Consider the following 19,388-nt stretch of genomic DNA (forward strand, 5'->3'; position numbering starts at 1 on the left):
ATAAACACACTAAGCATATACAAATTTACATTATAGACTCCAAGTCAAGGGATATCACACCAATGGTATATGGAACTTCCTCTAAGTCCAAACAAATGAGGAGAAAAACATATTTGAAGTTAGGAAAATCAAGAAGGTTCTAGCCTAGTGAAACTTCCAGTATGGTAAATTGGAGCCCAGGTCGGTATGGACTAGCTCGGTATATTAGGGACTAGTATGAACACACCTGGTAGGTTGGGGACTAGGACCACGATGTTGGAGCACAAACAAATATAAACTTCCGTGGGAAGTGGGCACTAGTATAATCCCAGAAGCTTGAGTTCGGTATGAACAACCTTGATAGGCGAGGGACCAAAAGAAGGGCCCACAGTGTTGGAGTGTGGGTTGGTATAAAGCCTAATGGATGAGGACTAGTAAAAGGGTGCACATCACGGTCTAATATATGGAATTCAAGAAATGCCTAAAATTGTTATAACTAGAAAATCATGTTTTATTGTGAACTCAACCCATCTAAATCATGGTCATTAATCCATGTTTAATGCTAAATAAACCTAATTAAGTGGCCATTGGGGAGGATTAAGGAAGCTTAATTATACTAGGATGTTGGAACCCCCGAGCTAGCATCATGTGGTACCATTATGACATGGAAATTCCAAACGTGTGACAGGTTCCAAGTTTAATGATGTTGAAACCACAATGTGTGACACATGGCATGTAGATTTGGCATTTTTGGCCATCCAAATGGAAATTTGGCAGTTGACACATGCCATGTACACATCAATGTCCAAACACATGGTAAGGTTTGATTGGTTGTAGCAGCTAACGTGGAGTGGAGCTTAGAAGATGATGTAGCTATGATGGGTCCCTCCCAGAGTAGTAGGACATTGGGCACCGAAGTGTAGTCTAAATTTGAAAGTCAAGGAATGGTTGGAATGACATGGGGAGTACAATGTGGTAGCGGTGAGATGGAAATGAATACCACATGGAAATTCGTGTTTGGTCCATCATGGACTTATGTGACAAACCTAAGAGCCTCAAGATTCATGACAAGGATTGATTTGGAAAAGTTTTCCTATGTATTTTGATTCTCTCGAAATAACCAATAAGTAGTTGTTTCGCATGCAACTAGAAATTCAAAAACATGGGATCATGTGGGGCCCATACCAGGCTACCGAGAATCAAGAGGTCAAAACAATAATAAACCAGTGTGGTCTTGTGTCAGGATATTTGATAAATGAAGAAGTTTTCATCAAACAACATAACTATAAATTGAAAAACATCAAGGTACCAAGGCACTGAGCATCTATGGAGTGTGTAGAGCGTTCAGGGGTTTAAGCCTAAGGTTCTAGCCCTAGGTGTCAAGGAACAAGAAATTAGGTTCTCAACAATGAAATTTAAGGTGAAAAGATATCCAGGCATTTCACATCTGTTTTGTTTGTGTTCGATGCATGGTTCTAATAAAATGCCCAGATTCAACAATTGTAGCATGTTAATCAACTGGTTACTTTATCGAGTCATATAGAAGAATAATAAAGGGTAAAGGTTCCTAAGCACTCTCATGCCATTTTTAAATATAAATGATCTAGAAAGATAGTAGATATGATTTGTTAATTAATATATCAATTAGATCATATAAGTAAAGGAGATGAGCTATAGAGAAAGCGATAATCAAGACTATTAGATAAATATTAAAGAGCATTAGGGAGAACAACACACGTACAAGGAGTGGAAAATTGCATGGACAGTAAAGGCCAATAGTGTGCATGAATATAACAGAAAAAAGGAGTTGTGTAAATGAGGAAGAGCTTTTTGAGACAAAGAGAGACCAGAGAGAGAATAGGTATAGCAAGAGAGAGCAAAAATAGAGTCAAAGACAAAATTGTAATATTGTGGTGTGTGAATAGAAAATGGTGTGTTGAATTGGTCAAGAAGTTAGAGCGACCTAGTCAAGTTACAGTACCATGGGCCAATACCATGGATTGATTCCCATGGTAAATTAAAGATATAAAGCTATAAAAGTAGAGGAAATCTCTTGAAGAAGCGTGAAGTGAGTTGTGGAACTGAGAAAGACCCTCAGAGTGGAGATTGTGAAGGAAATTCAAAGGTAGAGACTAGAGCAAATGTGAATGTAAAATATAGTGTGTGATGTTGTTGAGATCATATCTAAGCCAAAGGTGAAGAGATGTAATGCAGAGACATAACTTGACTACAAAATAAGGCTAAAGAATTAATGTATGGGTTCTCTTCATATATGATTAAGTTTAGATCTAAAGAGATAGTAAATAACTGGATTCCAGAGTAAATTTTTGAAAGAGAATAAGAATATTGAAGAAGACTAAGTTGGAGTAAAGATTAATAATTTTGTATAAGTAAGTTTGATTTGAAAATAGTATGGATTCGAGTTTGAAAATATGATGAAAAACGGATTTTATAGGAAGTGCAAGTTGGTGCATGTAAATCAAGGGATAAAAGTATCCTTTAGGTTTATCTCATGGGATTAAAGTCTCCTTCAGGTTGCTTCCTGTAAATAAGGAAATCAAAGTCTCTTTCAAGTTGGTTCTTATAAGGCTCAAGGGATCAAAGTCTTCTTAATGTTAGTGTCTGTAAATGAAGGGATCAATGTATCCTTCAGGTTGGTTCTTGTAAATCTAAGAGGATGGGTTTCTCCTTCTATTTGGTGCCAATAAATTGAATGTAATAGTAGGTTGGGGGCCTACAACAATATTTAGACATATGTTTTGTGGTTTTCTCCCTTTAATGGTTTCCATGTACATCTTATGTTCTGGTGTTCTTATTTGTTGCTTGTATGGTTGATGGTATTGTTGTATGGTTTATTAGTAATAACTTAAATATTTTAAAGATTGTTAAAAAGAGTCACTAATATTGACTCAAACCCCCCCACCACCCCGGCCCCCCACTCGCGCCCGCCCCCACTCCCCCCCGCCCCCCACCCGCGCCTGCCCCCACTTCTCCCCCCCAAACCCACCACCCCACCCCTTCATTTCCCTCTTAGTATTATTTTGGATTCACAATTGGTGTCAAAGAAAGTGTATTCAATAGCATATTAACCACTATAAGGAAGATCTTGAAGGGACAATGGTTAATCAGGAAGAATTGTACCAAGATGAAGCACCATTATTGAATGAAATGATGTATGCACACTGGAAGATAAGGATGAAAGTGTATTTAATGTATTTTGGCACAAACATTTGGGAATCTCTGATGTATGGTTACATCGTTCCTACAACTACATCAATTGATAAAGATGGTAAGAAAACCTATAAGAGAAATATTAAAGACATACATGCCGTCTTATGTGGCCTATTAAATTAAATGCATATTGAGATTATGCATTATGAAACAAAAAAAGAAATGTGGGATAAGTTGCAAAACATATATGAAATAGGTGACATAAAAAAATCATAATAAATAATGCCTAATGAATTGCATGAACCTCACACTTCACATGAAATGAGGAAAAAAATCTCAGATGAAAAGGAAGCAGAATCCACAGCTTCAAAGGAGATAGAAAAAGTGTATAACAAAAGGGGGAGATCTAGCAAACACAAAGGTAAGTCATCACTCTATCGTAATTGTATGGATCATCATGTTTCTGATTGTTCATATCTATTGCTAAAAGATAGTGATCATAGCGAGAAATATGAAGATTGGAGAGATTTATATGAGCTCAATAACAAAAGTATTTAATCCCTAGAATATTATTTCTCATCAGAAGAATGTGATAAATATATACATCTAGTAATGATGAAGAAACTAGGCTCATGACTATAGAGGATCATCTTACTATTCAAGAAATTAAATCCGATAAAAAAGTGACATCAGATTTAGAATTAGGAGTTGAAAGAGAAATAGATCTTGGATGTGAAATTGTTAGTTCCCCTAATGAAATAAATAAACCTAGAAGAAAGATAAAAATATATTTCATTAGATGAAGTTCATGGTGAACAAGATGTAGGAAAAATGCAATCCACAGAGAAAAAAGATATTGATGAAAATATACATTTCAAAAGAAAAATGATCTCTTCTTTAGAGGATAGTAAGAGGATTACAGTAACAAGCCAAAGAGATAAGGAATTTTTGTAGGAATATGAGGACAAGGAATAGGGTTTTGATGAATTAAGGATTATTTATTTATTTATTTTAATTATTATTCATCCTGAAGACCCATCTAGAAGAATCCAAGAGAGTGGAAAAAGTGATGCAAGGAAAATAGAAAGTAAGAGAAGATAATTGTGAGAAAATAGAAGCTTAGATTGTTTCCTTGAGAAATGACCTAAAATAATACAATGATCAACTGAATCTAAAGTTTGATAAAAATACCAAAATCTTAGATGGTATTCCCAGTTGTCATATATCTCCTCTCAATAAAACAAGCCTTGGTTATCATAAAGTTTCCATGGGAGAGTCAAGCTCAATAATATGTATGGAAGACCCTAAGAGCTATGTCAAAATACTTAAAATGAATATCAAAGGAAGAAATTGTAGAAAAGAAAGTGAAAACCAAAAAAGAAATAATCAGATCTATAATGGAGCAAGAAAGCAACAAAAGATAAAAATTCATCAAGAAAGCAAACAAAGGCACTCCACATGTAGGTATCAAAGAAATTTCCATGGCTAATATTTTTCATGTAATATCTTTGGAAATAAGGCAATAGATTCTAAATATTATGAAAAATTTGAGAATATGATGAATAAAAGAAAGAGATCATATAAGATCTCAAAGAATGAATATGTAAGCAAAAACACTAGAGGTTATGATAAGAATCCCAATTCTTTTGCCCCCTTATTAGATCATGTTGAATGCTACAGGTGTAACAATTTTGGCCACAAGGAAAAATATTGTAGAAGTAAGTTGTAGATCCTTTTAAACAAACCAAATAAAAAGAACTTACTCAAATCAGGAAGAAGAAATCAAAAGAGCATTTTATTAATAGCAATTAGTGTACAAATATATGGAAAGGAAAGCAAGAAAGCAGGAGGAAAGTGTACTAGATCTATGTGCACAAAACAAAAATAAATTATTATACATTTATAATGGATTTTCTTATCACATGGTAGGGGATAAAAGCATATTTCCCTCTCTAAATAAGGTCAAGACTGACATTGTTATTCTTGGAGATGATACATCAGCCAAAGTATTGGGAAGAGGAAAAGTTAGCCTTGGTAATATAAGGGCTAATTTTGTTGTTGTTACACTTTTTAAAGGCTTAATGCACAACATTTTGAGTGTAAGTAAATTTGTTGTTAGAGGACATGAAGTCACATTTAATTATAAAGGATGTAAAAATACAAGGAAGACCCTAGAAAATTAGTGGCAATAGAAATCAATACTCTAGACAATGTATATGTACCGAAAGGAAGAAAAGGCAACCATGAGAGTTTGAAAATATTCTCTTCTTCACATTATCAATAAAAGGAGAAATACATAATTTGAGTCCATCACACCATGTCATATTCATATGCCGCACTGCAAAATATAGAAGAATTGCTCACATTAGTGAGACAAGGAACAAAGGATATAGATAATGCATATATTCCTAACAAAGGAAATGAATTAATACATTGAAATAAAGGAAATAGAAGTATAGATTCAGATAAAGCAAAGTGGAAGGAGCCATCAAGGAGATGGAAGTGCAAGAATGATAAACCCAAGCTATCTATTTTAATATGAACAAGAAAGCACAAAGTCTAATATTTTTTGAAAGATGACAATTTTGAGACAGGAAGTTCAAATGAAGGGAACTACATCAACAAGTTTGTGTTCATATAGTGAGAACCAAGATGAATAAGTCAACAAATTAGAGTTATAACATTAAAATAAGGAGAGTGATTTGACCCATCACATCCTAATATTACATCAAAATATTTAAGGTGCAGTAAATATAGATCCACAGGAATATCGTTGTAGGAAAAAGGTAAGAATAAATCAGGTGTTCAAGGAAAGTTGGCCAAAATTAAGATTGAAAAGAAGAGTCACCGTGAAAGGAATCATAGGTGGAACCTCGATGAAATCAAAGGAGAAATAGGCAATCAGAGATGGCACAATGCGAATCATAAGGAGTGCTTCTCATCAAAGGAGACATCAATTCAGGAGGAGTTGTGATATGGAACAACATCCAAGGTTTCAAAATTTTCCTCATTTAAAAGGTACATCTGGGAAGCATATGTACACCATGAACCTAGAACATACAAATATTACTAGAGATCACATATATTAGGAAGAAATTTCTCTAGGGGAGCTATAGAAGAAAATAACTTATAAGCAAGAGTAGAACATGTTTAGGAGGAGTAGACTACGCCAGACAAATGATGAAATGGAAAGTTTAAAATTTTTATAGCTTGGGTCTCATCTCATTTTGTATAAGTGGTAGAAATAATTTGGTTCAATAGCCATTAGGATCAACAGTCCTAATATAGTGAACTAGAAGGAGAGTTTATTCTTTCGAGAAGCCATTAGTATCTTGATTCTGAGCTTAGATATAGAGCATAAGACATGCAACAATAGGTACAAAGTACAACTTGAGAACAATGTAGGCATACACCACTTAGTGTCATAAATTGCAACTAGAAACCTTTCTTGTTGATGGCAAAAGGGGAGAATGCGCAGACATCAAAGCTATGGGGAGAATCAACAAACAAATAGGGGGAGTTTAACTCAAGACCATCAATGACTAGCATATGTATGTAGTCATTACCATCAATGCCAAAAGGGGATATTTTTGGAAACATGTTTATATTATGATTGATGTCAAATGGAGTGTGATTTATATTAAAGGAAGTGTTGTGAAGGTCCACAATGTCATTGATGCACAAGGAAGCTCAGGGGGAGCCAAATCAAGATCAAGCAACACGAGAAATTGAATGAAGTTGCAATTTGGATAGTCTATATTTGGAGGAACTTCTTCTCTAGTTTGTTGGTCTAATTGAGAATGGAAGGTGAATGGTTAAATAAATTTTTCTGAGACCTTTCCAATGATATATGTAACTTCTTATAAATCCAAAGGATTGAGGGGATTTTTTTTTTTGAAGATAGGAAGATCAAGAAAGGTTCCATCTTGGTCAAAGTTTTGGTATGGTAGATTGGACCCAAAGGAAATATGGACTAGCCCAATAGGCTAGGTACTGGTATAAAATTGACCCAATGGAAGATCCAATAGTATCATGGGATGGTACAAACTAGAACAGTGCGTCAAGGACCATTATGAACAAGCCTAGCTGCCTGGGACTAGGCCCACATCATTGGAGTGATGATCGGTATAAGCCCAAAAGGTGGATTCTAGTATAAATAAGCCTAGTATACTGAGGAACAATAGAAGGGCCCCAACATTGGAGCATGGGATGGTATAGATAATCCTAGTGGGCTAGAGACCAGTAAAGGGGAACACAACATAGTCTAGTATATGAAATTAAAAAAAGTCCTAAAATTAATATAGGTAGGAATTTTTGTTTTACTATGAATGCAACCCAACTTCATAGTGACAAATAATCCATTTTTAACACTAAATAAACTTAATTAAGTAGCTACTAGAGAGGATTAAGGAAGCTTAATTAATACTAGGATACTTGAACCCCCGGTTCGTATGATGTGGCAAGTCCACATCGAAGATAAGTGGAAATCTTGGGCATAGTAGCCATAACATGTGACATGTGGCATGATGGTATTTTGAATTTTTAGCCACCCAAATGGACATTTGAAAGGTGGAACATGGTAGGTACACGTCAACATCTAAACACATGGTAAGATTTGATTGATTGCAACATTTGACATAGAGTGTGACTTGGCATGTAACGTAGTAATGGTGGGTCCCTCCCTATTGTACCAGGACATCGAGCACCAAAGTGTATTTTGGTTCTGAAAGTCAAGGTCGTGTTGGTATGACATGGCGAGTATACCGTGGCAATGATGAGATGGAAAAGCGGACCATGTGGTGGCCTTTGGTTAGTCCATCATCAAATAACATGGTAGACCTAAGAGCCTCGAGATTTGTGCCAAGGACTAGTTTGGAAAAGTTTTCTTGTGTATTATGATTTTCTTGAAATAAAAAATAAGTAATTGTTTCACACCAAATGGAAGTTCCATAAAATAGACTTGTGTGGGGCCCATATTAGTATACCGGGCACTGGGAGGTTGAAACAATAATAAACTAGTGTGATCTCATATGAGGAACTCTAATAGAAAAAGAAGTTGTTGTCATGTAGAAAAGCTATAAATTGACAAATCCTAGGGTACCAAGGCACTAGGAATCCAAGGAGTGTGTAGTGCATCTAGGGGAATAATACTAAGGATCCAACCCATGTCTCAAGGAATGGGACATTAAGCTCTCAATGTTGAAAGTTAAGGTGAAAATAAATCTAGGCATTTGACATCCACTTCTATTTGAGTGTTTGGTGCATGGTTATTATAAAAGGCCAAGATTTGATAGTTGTAGCATGTTAAGCATTTGGTTACATCGTTGGGTCATATCAAAGGCTGAGAAAGGGCAAATGTGCCTAAGCACTTATGTGCTATTTTTAAATATAAATGAATTGGTAAGGAAATAGTTATGGTTTGTTAATGAATAGACTAGGTAGATCACAAAAGTAAAGGATATGAGCTATGGAGAGAGTGGAAATAAAGGTTGTTAAAGAATTGTTATAGATCATAAGGGAGAACAATGTACAGATGACGAGGATTTGATAACTATGTGGAGAGTAAACAATAATCATGTGAATGAACTAGGGAGAGAAAAGGAGCGGCCTAAATGAGAGAGAGAGAGCTTGTTGAGACAAAGAGAACCTAAAGAGAGAGAAATTATTTAGAAAGAGGGAATAAAAATCCACTCAATAACAAAAGTGAGAGAATTATAAGATTGTTGTGTGTGAAAAAAAGATGGTGTGTTGAACTATTCAAGAATATATAGCGATTGAGTGAAGTTGCAATACCATGGATAAATCCCCATGTTAAAGTAAAGAGAAAAAGCTATAAAATCAAAGGAAATTGCTTGAAGAAGTGTGAAGTGAGTCATGGAAGTGAGAAACATCCCGAGAGTGGAGATTGTGCATGCTCATCAAAGTGAGAGACTAGAGAATATTTGAATGCATAATATAGAGTGTGTGATGTTGATGAGATCATATCTAATACAGAGGTGAAGAGATGCAGTGCAAGGGAAAAGTCTGATTGCAAAAGAAGGTTAAATGTTTTATATGTGTGTTCTATCCATATATGATTAAGTTTAGATCTAAAGAGCTAGTAAAGGACTAGGGTCTAAAGTAGAAGGATAGGAGTAGAGCAAATATTGAGGAAGATAAGTCGGAGAAGAGATTAAGAAGTTTGTATGAGTAATTTTAATTTGAAAAACTTGTGGATCTGAGTTTGAAAATGTGATGAAAAAGGGATTTGGTAGGAAGTGAAGGTTGGTGCCTATAAATCAAGGGATCGGAGTCTCCTTTAGGTTGATCTTAGGGGATCAAAGTATCCTTTAAGGTTAGTTCCTGTAAATCAAGGGATCAAATTATCCTCCATGTCGGTGCCTATAAATTTGAGGGGATCAAATTCTTCTTCAGGTTGGTGCCTATAAATCAAGGGATCGATGTCTCTCAGGTTGGTTGTTGTAAATCTCAAGGGATGAATGTATCCTTTTTCTTGGTACCAATAAATTGAATGCAATATTAGGTTAGTGCCTACAATAATATTTAGACATAAATTTTATTGTTTTGTCACTTTAAGGGTTTCCATGTACATCTAGTGTTTTTGTGTTTCTTGTATGATTGATGCTATTGTTGTATGGGTTATTAATAATTACTTAAAGATTTTAAATATTCTTAAAAATAGTATGATACTAATTCACTCCCCTCCTCGGCCCTCTTAGTATTATATTGGATTCACCATTATACATATTGGGAAAAGCATTAGAGAATAAATGAAGGGATCATAATATTCTCAAAAGAAGCATCTAGTGGAATCTCTACATTGTAGGATTCATCAAAGGTATCATGAGAATCCTCATTTAATTCAAATCACTAGATAATGACTCATTTTATGCATTTAGATTTAGGAATGTGTTATATATTATTTAATTTGTACCCATCAAATATTTAGAGAATATTGGATTTTGGGAAACCTTGCAGGCCACAGAGAAAATATCCCTATAAAATTCAACATTGTAGCAAGGGATTTAAACGCAATAATGTGAAGCAAATGAAAAAAGGTGTGGCAAGAGAATTCCTTATCCAATGAGGAAAATTATGGAAATGATGGAAGTTTTAATCTTAAAATGGGACTTAGTGGAAGTAAAATAAACGAAGGGGAAGTATACTTAGAAAATAAGAATACTAAACCTATACACATAACAACAAATTTGAGTGGTTTCTTATTCTTAATGACATTAATTAGGAGATCACCTTATTTCTTCCAAAATAATGCTTTATGGTTTCTTAAATCATAAGCCTTTACTTATATCCTTCTAACCACCACAAAATTTTGTCCCTATTTGGTTTTAGATTTAATCCTTTAGAGATATAGAATGAGGAAGTTTTATAGAATGTTTCAGAAGCTTGGTGGCAACTAGTTTCAAGTTCTCCATAGTTTATTTTTGAAACCAAGATATGAAACAATGGGATAATTTTGTATAAATATCACCAAAGAAAGAAAGAAATAATTATAAAAAACAAGTGGATGATCTACAAACATTAATGGAAGGGGAATAGGTCTTTGAAAAAATGAGATAGGGGGAGAGACATATATCACAAACTACATGCTACTTTTAGGAAGGAGGAGGAAGAATGATGTTTAGAATCATGTAGCCTCTAGTTACAATCACGGGACAAGAATACATACTTTTTCATAAATAATATGTTAGATGATCCAAAATAAATATTATCATAGGTTATTACGTTAGAATAAAATAATTATTAATTTAAGATATTAAATTAATAATTATTAATCTAGAATATTTAATTATAAAATGGAGACATTTAGAATTAGTATATTGTTGTAAAAGGATATGACTCTACACATGTGTTGTATATTAGGCTCTAATTTAGGAGAATTGTTAGTAAGTTGTTTGAATAGCTTTTTTGTAAATGGACACTTGTTATTTTATAAGTGATCCATAATTAGAGCTAGTTAGGACATTGAGCTTATAAATAGCTCATTACAAGAGTGTTTTGTTGTTCGGGTGTAAACTCTTGCAAAATTCGAGACGTAATTGTTTTTCTGATTAATAAAATTATGTGTCTGAGGACACTTCTGCCACTATTGTGGTATTAGAGCTTCAGTAATGGAGTTGATGTGAGGAGGAGATTGCAACTCTACAAGTTTTTGGAAAACTCCATTGAATTGATCAACAAATGATTGGTATGGAAATTGTCCAGTTTTGTGTTCAACCGAAAAGAAATTTTATTATTTTATTGATTTTAGATTTTTAATCTGAAAATCAATTTTTGTATTATTATAAAATTGTTGTGTCTTATTTGCTTCGCTTCAACAGTTTCTCTATGTCTTAATCGTTGTTCTATTTATTCATTGCATGGCCTTGCCTTGCCCCAATGCCTCCGAGCGTTAAATCAATCCAACATCTCAACCCCAGACATATTAATTTTTGTTTTTGGTAGGATAAATAATATCAGTTAAGATCCCAAATGGTCCTACCCCACCAGCGTTTCCATCAAGCTTGACATATCCACCTTCTCCCCAGCTACTACCCTATGAATTCTTTCCAATAAGGACCCCATCGCTGTCATAACCAACTATTAAAATGGTGTGCTTCTCTTCAATTCCACATCTCCGGTGAATGACGACCCGTCATAGTATTTAACCAGAACGCGGTTTCATTTTTTTTAAACAGAAGGGAATTGTTGTGTCTGTAGGATAAATATTTTTGCGTTCACCGGAATCATATCCGGGTGTATTTTCAAGGTTATTATAAAGGAAATGCTGCTAAGAGAATCAATGAATTTGTTGCTGCTTATGATTTCATGAACTCAAACACAAAGAACTTCAATGTGATTATCGGGTATAATTCAACATTTAATAATGGGACTGGAAATGTGCCATATGCACTGCTACGGATACCATGGTCTATGAATCTGGTTTCACAAGCATTTCTTCATCTACTGAAAAGAGCATATATAGAGTAAAATGAAGCTTCGGGCTTCAACAACCGAATTCAATTTAATGTTTTTTTTGGTTTGATACCTACAAATATGAACAGTTGTCATTGCCATTTATTTAGCTGACGGGTGCTCCTTCTTCTTCACCTGAAGTCGAGTCCGAAAAAGGTCCTACAACATTGTTGATTGTGGGGAGCTGGTTCGTCGTGGTTGTTGAGACAGAGGCTTTAATTGTTTCAATTGAGTGATCGTCTAAGAAAAGAATTCTGTTTCGTCTAAAAAGCAACTTTAATTATCATAGTTTTATTCCAGCTATCTTGAGCATTCATGGAAGTCCCGAGAGTCAATTTGCCAAGTATTCCTATTAAAATCTATTGCTCTCAGAATTGATTTAAATGCCTTTATAGAACGCAAACCTGTCTGCAGCATATTTTACTTTTGGTTTTGAAGTCATGAGTGAAAACAATAAAGGAGGTTTTAATATTCATTAAAAATTTGTATCTTGGCAATATGAATTTTTTTGTTTGTAACTAGGAGAAATAAGGAAGTTTCTATTGATTTGTAATATTTTTGGAGAAATAAGGTGTGAAAGGTGTAAAGCTTATTTGTAAATATTAGGGATAGTAAATTTTGTAAATTTATGGAGTAATAAGGAGATTTTATTTGTAATTTGTTTTTGGAGAGATAAGTGTGGCATTGTAACTCAAAGTAATTTTACTTTGAGGGGGGTAATTTTTTTTACCAGGATTTGCAAGAGCATTGTAAAAGTCAAATTTAGAAAGTCACCTTGTAAATTTTTGAGAAATTAGCTAGAGCCAAGTGCAAAGCTCAGTCATTTTTCTCCCGTTTCAACGACTATACGAGGGTCAAGGCCAAGCCCCAATAGATCATTTTTTCTTTTTGCATAATGTGTTGCATGTTGTGTTTCCCATCTTGATATTTTTTTCTGAGCCTGATTCTTGGTGTGAAGCTTCAACACTACAATGTCAAAGTTGATTAATTTGTTTTCTGATTTCAACAAACTTGAAGGCACAAAATCTTACAAAACATGGCAACGCCTCATCGAAAGAACTCTTATTTATAATGAACTTTGGCATGATATATGTGATGGAGACATTAAGCCAAATAAACCAACAGATGAAACTGCACTAGCAAAATGGGAAGTTAAGAATGCCAAAGCATTAGCTCTCATTAAATCTTCTGTTAATGATGAAATGTATGTCCATATAGCAAATGCTATAGATGCATGGTCTGCTTTGCGAATTTTTAAAGACTTCTTTGATACTCAGCCTGAATCAAAGAGAGTTGATCTACAATTAAAATTGTTGCAACAAAAATTGACTGAAGGAGGTGATGTTCTTGAATACATCTCCAGACTTAAGAATATTAAGCAGGAAATCATTAATGTTGGTTTTCAAGTAGTAGATGATAGTTTTATGGTCACAATTTTAATTGCTAGACTTCCTTCTTCCTACACACATTTTTTGGAAACTCTACAATTAACTGGAAAGTTAGAGAAGCTAAAGTTTGATGAGCTCTGCGAAATGTTGACCCAACATGATAAAACCTTTGGGAAGAAAAATAAAGTTGGTGAAGATGTTTTTTTCACAGAGGCCAACACTAGTATACCATCAACTGATAGTTCTAGAAACAGAGGCAAAGGGGATTTCAATTAGAATCAGGCAACACATAATGTACAAAGTCAAGGTCGAACTCAAAGCATAGGAAACAAATTTAACAGTGGCAACAGTTCAGGCAGGAGTAATTTTCAAGGCAGAGGAAACAATCAAGGAAGAGGAAATAATAATCAAGGTAGAGGACAACCTCAAAACAGAAGTCAAAGCAGAGGCAGAGGACACTCTCGAGGAAGAGGAAGAGACTTAAGTCAAATTGTGTGTCAAATATGTAACAAAGTTGGACATTATGCTGAAGATTGTCAAACATCTCTTAATAAAATTCCCAAGTTTCATCAACACTCGACACAATTTGCAAATGATCAAGATGATGATCACTCAAAATATGTCTTTACTTCTTCGTCGGCTTTACAACTTTCCTCCGATCTTAAAAGTGATTATGAATATGCTTCAATCTTGGATTCAGGGGCAACTCAGCACATGACTTTTTGACGTGACTTCTTTTGGAATTTTCAACCTTGCCAACTTAATTCCATCTTTCTTGCAGATGATACAAAACATACTCCTTATGGAAAAGGTGCAGTTAAAGTTTCTCTCGCTGGCATTGGAGAGAAAATGATTTCAAATGTATGGTATGTACCAACCTTTAAGAAAAATTTGTTATCTTTAGTCACGATTCGACAAGCAGGACATCAGGTAATTATGGAATATGGCTCAGTTAAGATTAATTCAGTCAAGCTGAGCCTGCAAACTGTGATGACAGGATATGAAGATGGAAAATTATTAAGGATGAAAGGGACAGCTATTCCAAGGCATTCTAACTTTGTCGGGGCAATGACTACAAGAATTTCACCTATAATATTATGGCATGTAAGATATCGACATTTAAATTTTTATAGTCTTTCTCAATTGCAAAGACAAGGGATGGTTAAGGGACTTCCAAATTTCAAAAAGGAAAATGCAAAATGTGAAGCTTGCATTTATGGAAAACAAAGTCAAGAAAGTTTTCCAACAAGTTCATGGCACGCATATAAGCTGCTGAAACTAGTTCACAGTGATGTTTGTGGACCACTACAAACTTCATTCGGTGGGTGCAAATATTTCTTACTATTCATTGATTATTTCAGTAGAATGACTTGGGTTTATTTCTTGAAGCAAAAGTCAGAAGCATTTGAAAAGTTTAAAATTTTTCGCCAACTTGTTGAAAATGAAGTCAAAGAAAAGATAGGCACTCTCAGGACAGATAATGGGGGAGAATTCACTTCAAATGAATTCAAAACTTATTGCAATGATAATGGAATAAGAAGACATCTTACAAATGTTTACACTCCACTGCAAAATGGAGTAGTAGAAAGAATGAATCACACCTTGTTAGGAATGGCAAGATCTATGTTAACTTTCAAAAAGTTAAGTTCAACATATTGGACAGAAGCAATTCATACAATTGTCTACTTAAGAAACTGATCTCCAACTGCTTCTTTAGACAGAATCACACTTTATGAAGCTTGGTTTGGTTTCAAACCTCAAGTTAAACATCTAGAGTTTTTGGATCAGTATGTTATGCCTTAGTTCTGAAAGAAAAAAGAACTAAGCTTGACTCAAGAAGTTTGAAATGCATAATGATTGGGTATTCTGATGAGAAGAAAGGGTACCGTCTTTTGACCAAAGGAAAATTTACTGTGATCAGGGATGTAATTTTTGATGAAACAAAGAGTAAGAGTGCTGAAGAAATTGAAAGTCTTCTTCAAAAGTTAGAAACTAAAGGCAGTAAAAGAAAAGGAAATACACAAAGTCAACCAAATTCACCAAATTGGTATGAACTTGATTTTCCTTCATCTGAAGACGATTCAATCAGTCCATCTACTTCAACAACACCATCTGGATCTTCTAGCAGTTCATCTGCATCTCCAAGCAACAACAGTTCTTCTGAGAGTGATTCTCCATAATCTTCAATTGATCGATGAACCTCTGTTTACATTAATCCCCTTTACAATGATGGTGACTTTTCAGAATCTCAAACAAGTGAGCATCAACTACCAAAATGGGCAGTTCAACTTTTGAAAGATGTAAAGCCTGATGAGCAGAATAAAACAGGAACAAGGAAGTCACACAGAAGTGAAGGAAATTTTGCCTTGGTAGCAAATGATTTTACTGAACCTTTCACATATAAAGAAGCAGTAAAACATAAAGAATGGCAACAGGCTATGATTGAAGAATATTGAATAGTAATTGATAGCAACACTTGGAAACTTGTTGATTGTCCTCAAAATGTTAAACCCATAGGATGCAAATGGGTTTACATAATTAAGTACAACCAAAAGGGAGAACTTGAAAAGTATAAAGCAAGACTTATGGCTAAAGGTTTTACGCAGCAGGCAGGCATCGATTATGAGGAAACTTTTTCTCCTACAGCTAAATGGAACACCATCCAATTAATACTTGCGTTGGCCACTTAGAAAGGGTGGAAAGTTCATCAAATGGATGTAAAAGGTTCTTTTCTCAATGGGGATTTATAGGAAGAAGTGTATATGACACAACCACCAGGTTTTGAAATTGAAGGGCAAGAACATAAAGTTTGTAAATTGATCAAGGCTTTATATGGGTTAAAACAAGCTCCCCAAGCTTGGTATGCAAAAATGGATGAATACCTTAGGAAAGTTGGTTTTCAACAAAGTGAATTTGATGATACTTTATATGTGTGACAACAGGGTAAATATCCGGTGATTCTTGTTATGTATGTAGATGATTTGATCATTACTGGAAACAATGATGATCACATTGCACAGGTGAAAATGGAGTTACATGCAGGTTTTAAGATGACATATTTGGGATTACTTCACTACTATCTTGGAGTTGAAGTATTCCAACGTCCACATCATATTTTCATTTCTTAGAGTAAGTATGCAACAGAGGTTCATCAGTGATTTGGAATGTAGGATTGCAAGCCCGTACATACCCCCATGGAGAAAAACTTGAAACTTTCAAAATTTGAAGGGGGGGAAATGGTGTACAGCACTACCTATAGACAGTTGATTGGAAACTTGATTTATTTGACAAATACTCTCCCTGATCTATCTTTGTTAGCCTCTCTCACAAAACAATAATAAATCCAAAAATAAATAAATAAATTAAATATTCCAAGTTAGGAATTTGTGCCTAACTCTTGGGTTTTTCCTCTAAGATAGGAGTTAGTTTAGGTAACTCCTATATTGGTGTGTGTCTGGTGAGAAATTATCTCAACCAAAGGTGTCTAAGATAGCATGCACTATCTTGAGAACACTGTCTCTCATCTATTTATTTGTAACACTATATTCAATTATTTTAACGAATGAGAATGAGAGAGAATACTTGAGGACGCCATGAGGCTAAAGCCTTTTCCGCCAATATTTTGTGTCTGGTTTTTATGTGTGTTTTCAGTGATCTGTTTGAGTTAATTTCATTTTTCAATAATGCAGTCAATATTCTTTCACATTTTATACAGGAACCACAAGACAGCCACTGGAATGCAGCCAAAAGAGTTCTTCAATATATCCAAGGAACAAAAGATTTTGGTCTTCTTTACACAAAGACTAAAAACTTTATACTTGGTGGTTTTTCAGATGTTGACTTTGCTGGAAGTATTGATGATTGAGCATCAACGTCAGGTTATTTAGTGAACATGGGGTCAACACTAGTGTCTTGGAGTTGTAAGAAACAAGCTACAGTGGCCACTTCTTCAACAGAAGCAGAGTACATTTCAGCATGGGAAGCAACATGTGAAATTGTTTGCTTGCACAAAATTTTGCAGGACTTGGGCATTTCTCAGGCAAAAGCTATGCCATTATTCATTGACAGCCAGTTAGCCATTAAGCTTGCCAAGAACCCAGTTTTTCATTCAAAGACAAAGCATGTGGACACCAAGTATCATCATATCAAATCTCTCATTTCCAAATATGTCTTCAAGCCAATTTATTGTCCTTCAGAAGATCAGATCTCCGACATTTTCACAAAACCTCTTGGCAGAATAAAATTTACTAAGTTCAGGGATGAACTTGGTATCCGTTGTAATGTATCTTTGGATCATAGGGGGAATGTTAGATGATCCAAAATAAATATTATCATAGGTTATTACGTTAGAATAAAATAATTATTAATTTAAGATATTAAATTAATAATTATTAATGTATAATATTTAATTATTAAATGGAGACATTTAGAATTAGTATATTGTTGTAAAAGGATATGACTCTACGCATGTGTCGTATCTTAGGCTCTAATTTAAGAGAATTGTTAGTAAGTTGTTTGAATATCTTTTATTGTAAATGGACACTTGTTATTTTATAAGTGATCCATAATTAGATGTAGTTATGACATTGAGCTTATAAATAGCTCATTGCAAGAGTGTTTTGTTGTTCGGGTGTAAACTCTTGCAAAATTCTAGATGTAATTGTTTTTCTAATTAATAAAATTATGTGTCTGAGGACAGTTATGCCATTATAATCTCAAGAAAGAAGGCACAAAAATATAACTAAAATAATACATTTGGAAGATGGCATGAGAGTAGAATATTTTGTGGCAGTTAAGGAAGTGACTAAATAATATTTTGAAGAGAATTACACAAATAGAGAAGAATAAAATCTAGGACAAGTCCAAGTGATGTTTGATCATATATTAACATTTGTAACTAGGGAAGAGAATGAATCCTTGTTGCAAGAAATTGGTGAGGAGAAAATATCCCAAGTTATTTGGAGTCTGGACTGGGACAAAACACCTAGTCATGAGGGATTTTCTATATACTTTTTAGGGAATTTTGGAATTTAGTGAAATGTAACCTACACAAGATGATGAATCACATTTAAAAAAATAAAAAGTTAGGATATCAAACCAATTCCTTTTTTTTAGCACTTATTCCAAAATAAACAAACCCAACTACCTTTGCAAGATTTTGACCTATTTCCTTGTATAACGTATCTTATAAAGTCCTAACAGAAATGATAGCTAATAGATTAGAACAGATCCACCCAAAGATGATTTAGAAAATCAAGGTGGATTTATAAAAAATATGTCGATAATGGATAATATAATCTTAGTTTAAGAATCTAGTCACTCAAGTAGGGATAGTAAATAAAATGGAACAATAATTAAGATTGAATTGGTAAATTCAATTGATAGATTTTCTATTCTCATTTGCTTGGAGTCTTAAGAAAGTTTGGCCTTGATGATAATTTTGTTATTTAGATACAAATTTGCAATAGTTCTCCATGGATATAACCATTACTTAGTGGAATATAAACATCATTTTTAGAAGAAAAAAAATTCCTATGACAAGGTTTCCCACTACCTCCTATCCTATGCATTACAATGGTAGGGGTATTAAGTAGGAAGCTGAAGCATGAAATAATAATTGGGGGGAATCAAGAGATAGGCCTCATGAGAGGAGTGAAAAAAATTAATAAATTTCAATATGTAGGCGAGGCATTGTTGTTGGCATTATGATACATGTGTTGTACTTGATGGAAACCCACTTGTAGCAGAACAACTCACTTGTATATGGTAACTAGATGAATCTGCAGGAGAGATATTAGATGTGACAGAATGCATGGCAGTTCAAAGGAATCATTTCAGAAGTAATATGGAAAATTATAGTGTAATAGGTCTATTAAG

This window comes from Pinus tabuliformis, chromosome J (genome assembly GCF_031772625.1).
Source record: "Pinus tabuliformis cultivar Carrire ecotype Pingquan chromosome J, CPIR1, whole genome shotgun sequence".
In the NCBI taxonomy this organism is placed as follows: Eukaryota; Viridiplantae; Streptophyta; class Pinopsida; order Pinales; family Pinaceae; genus Pinus; species Pinus tabuliformis.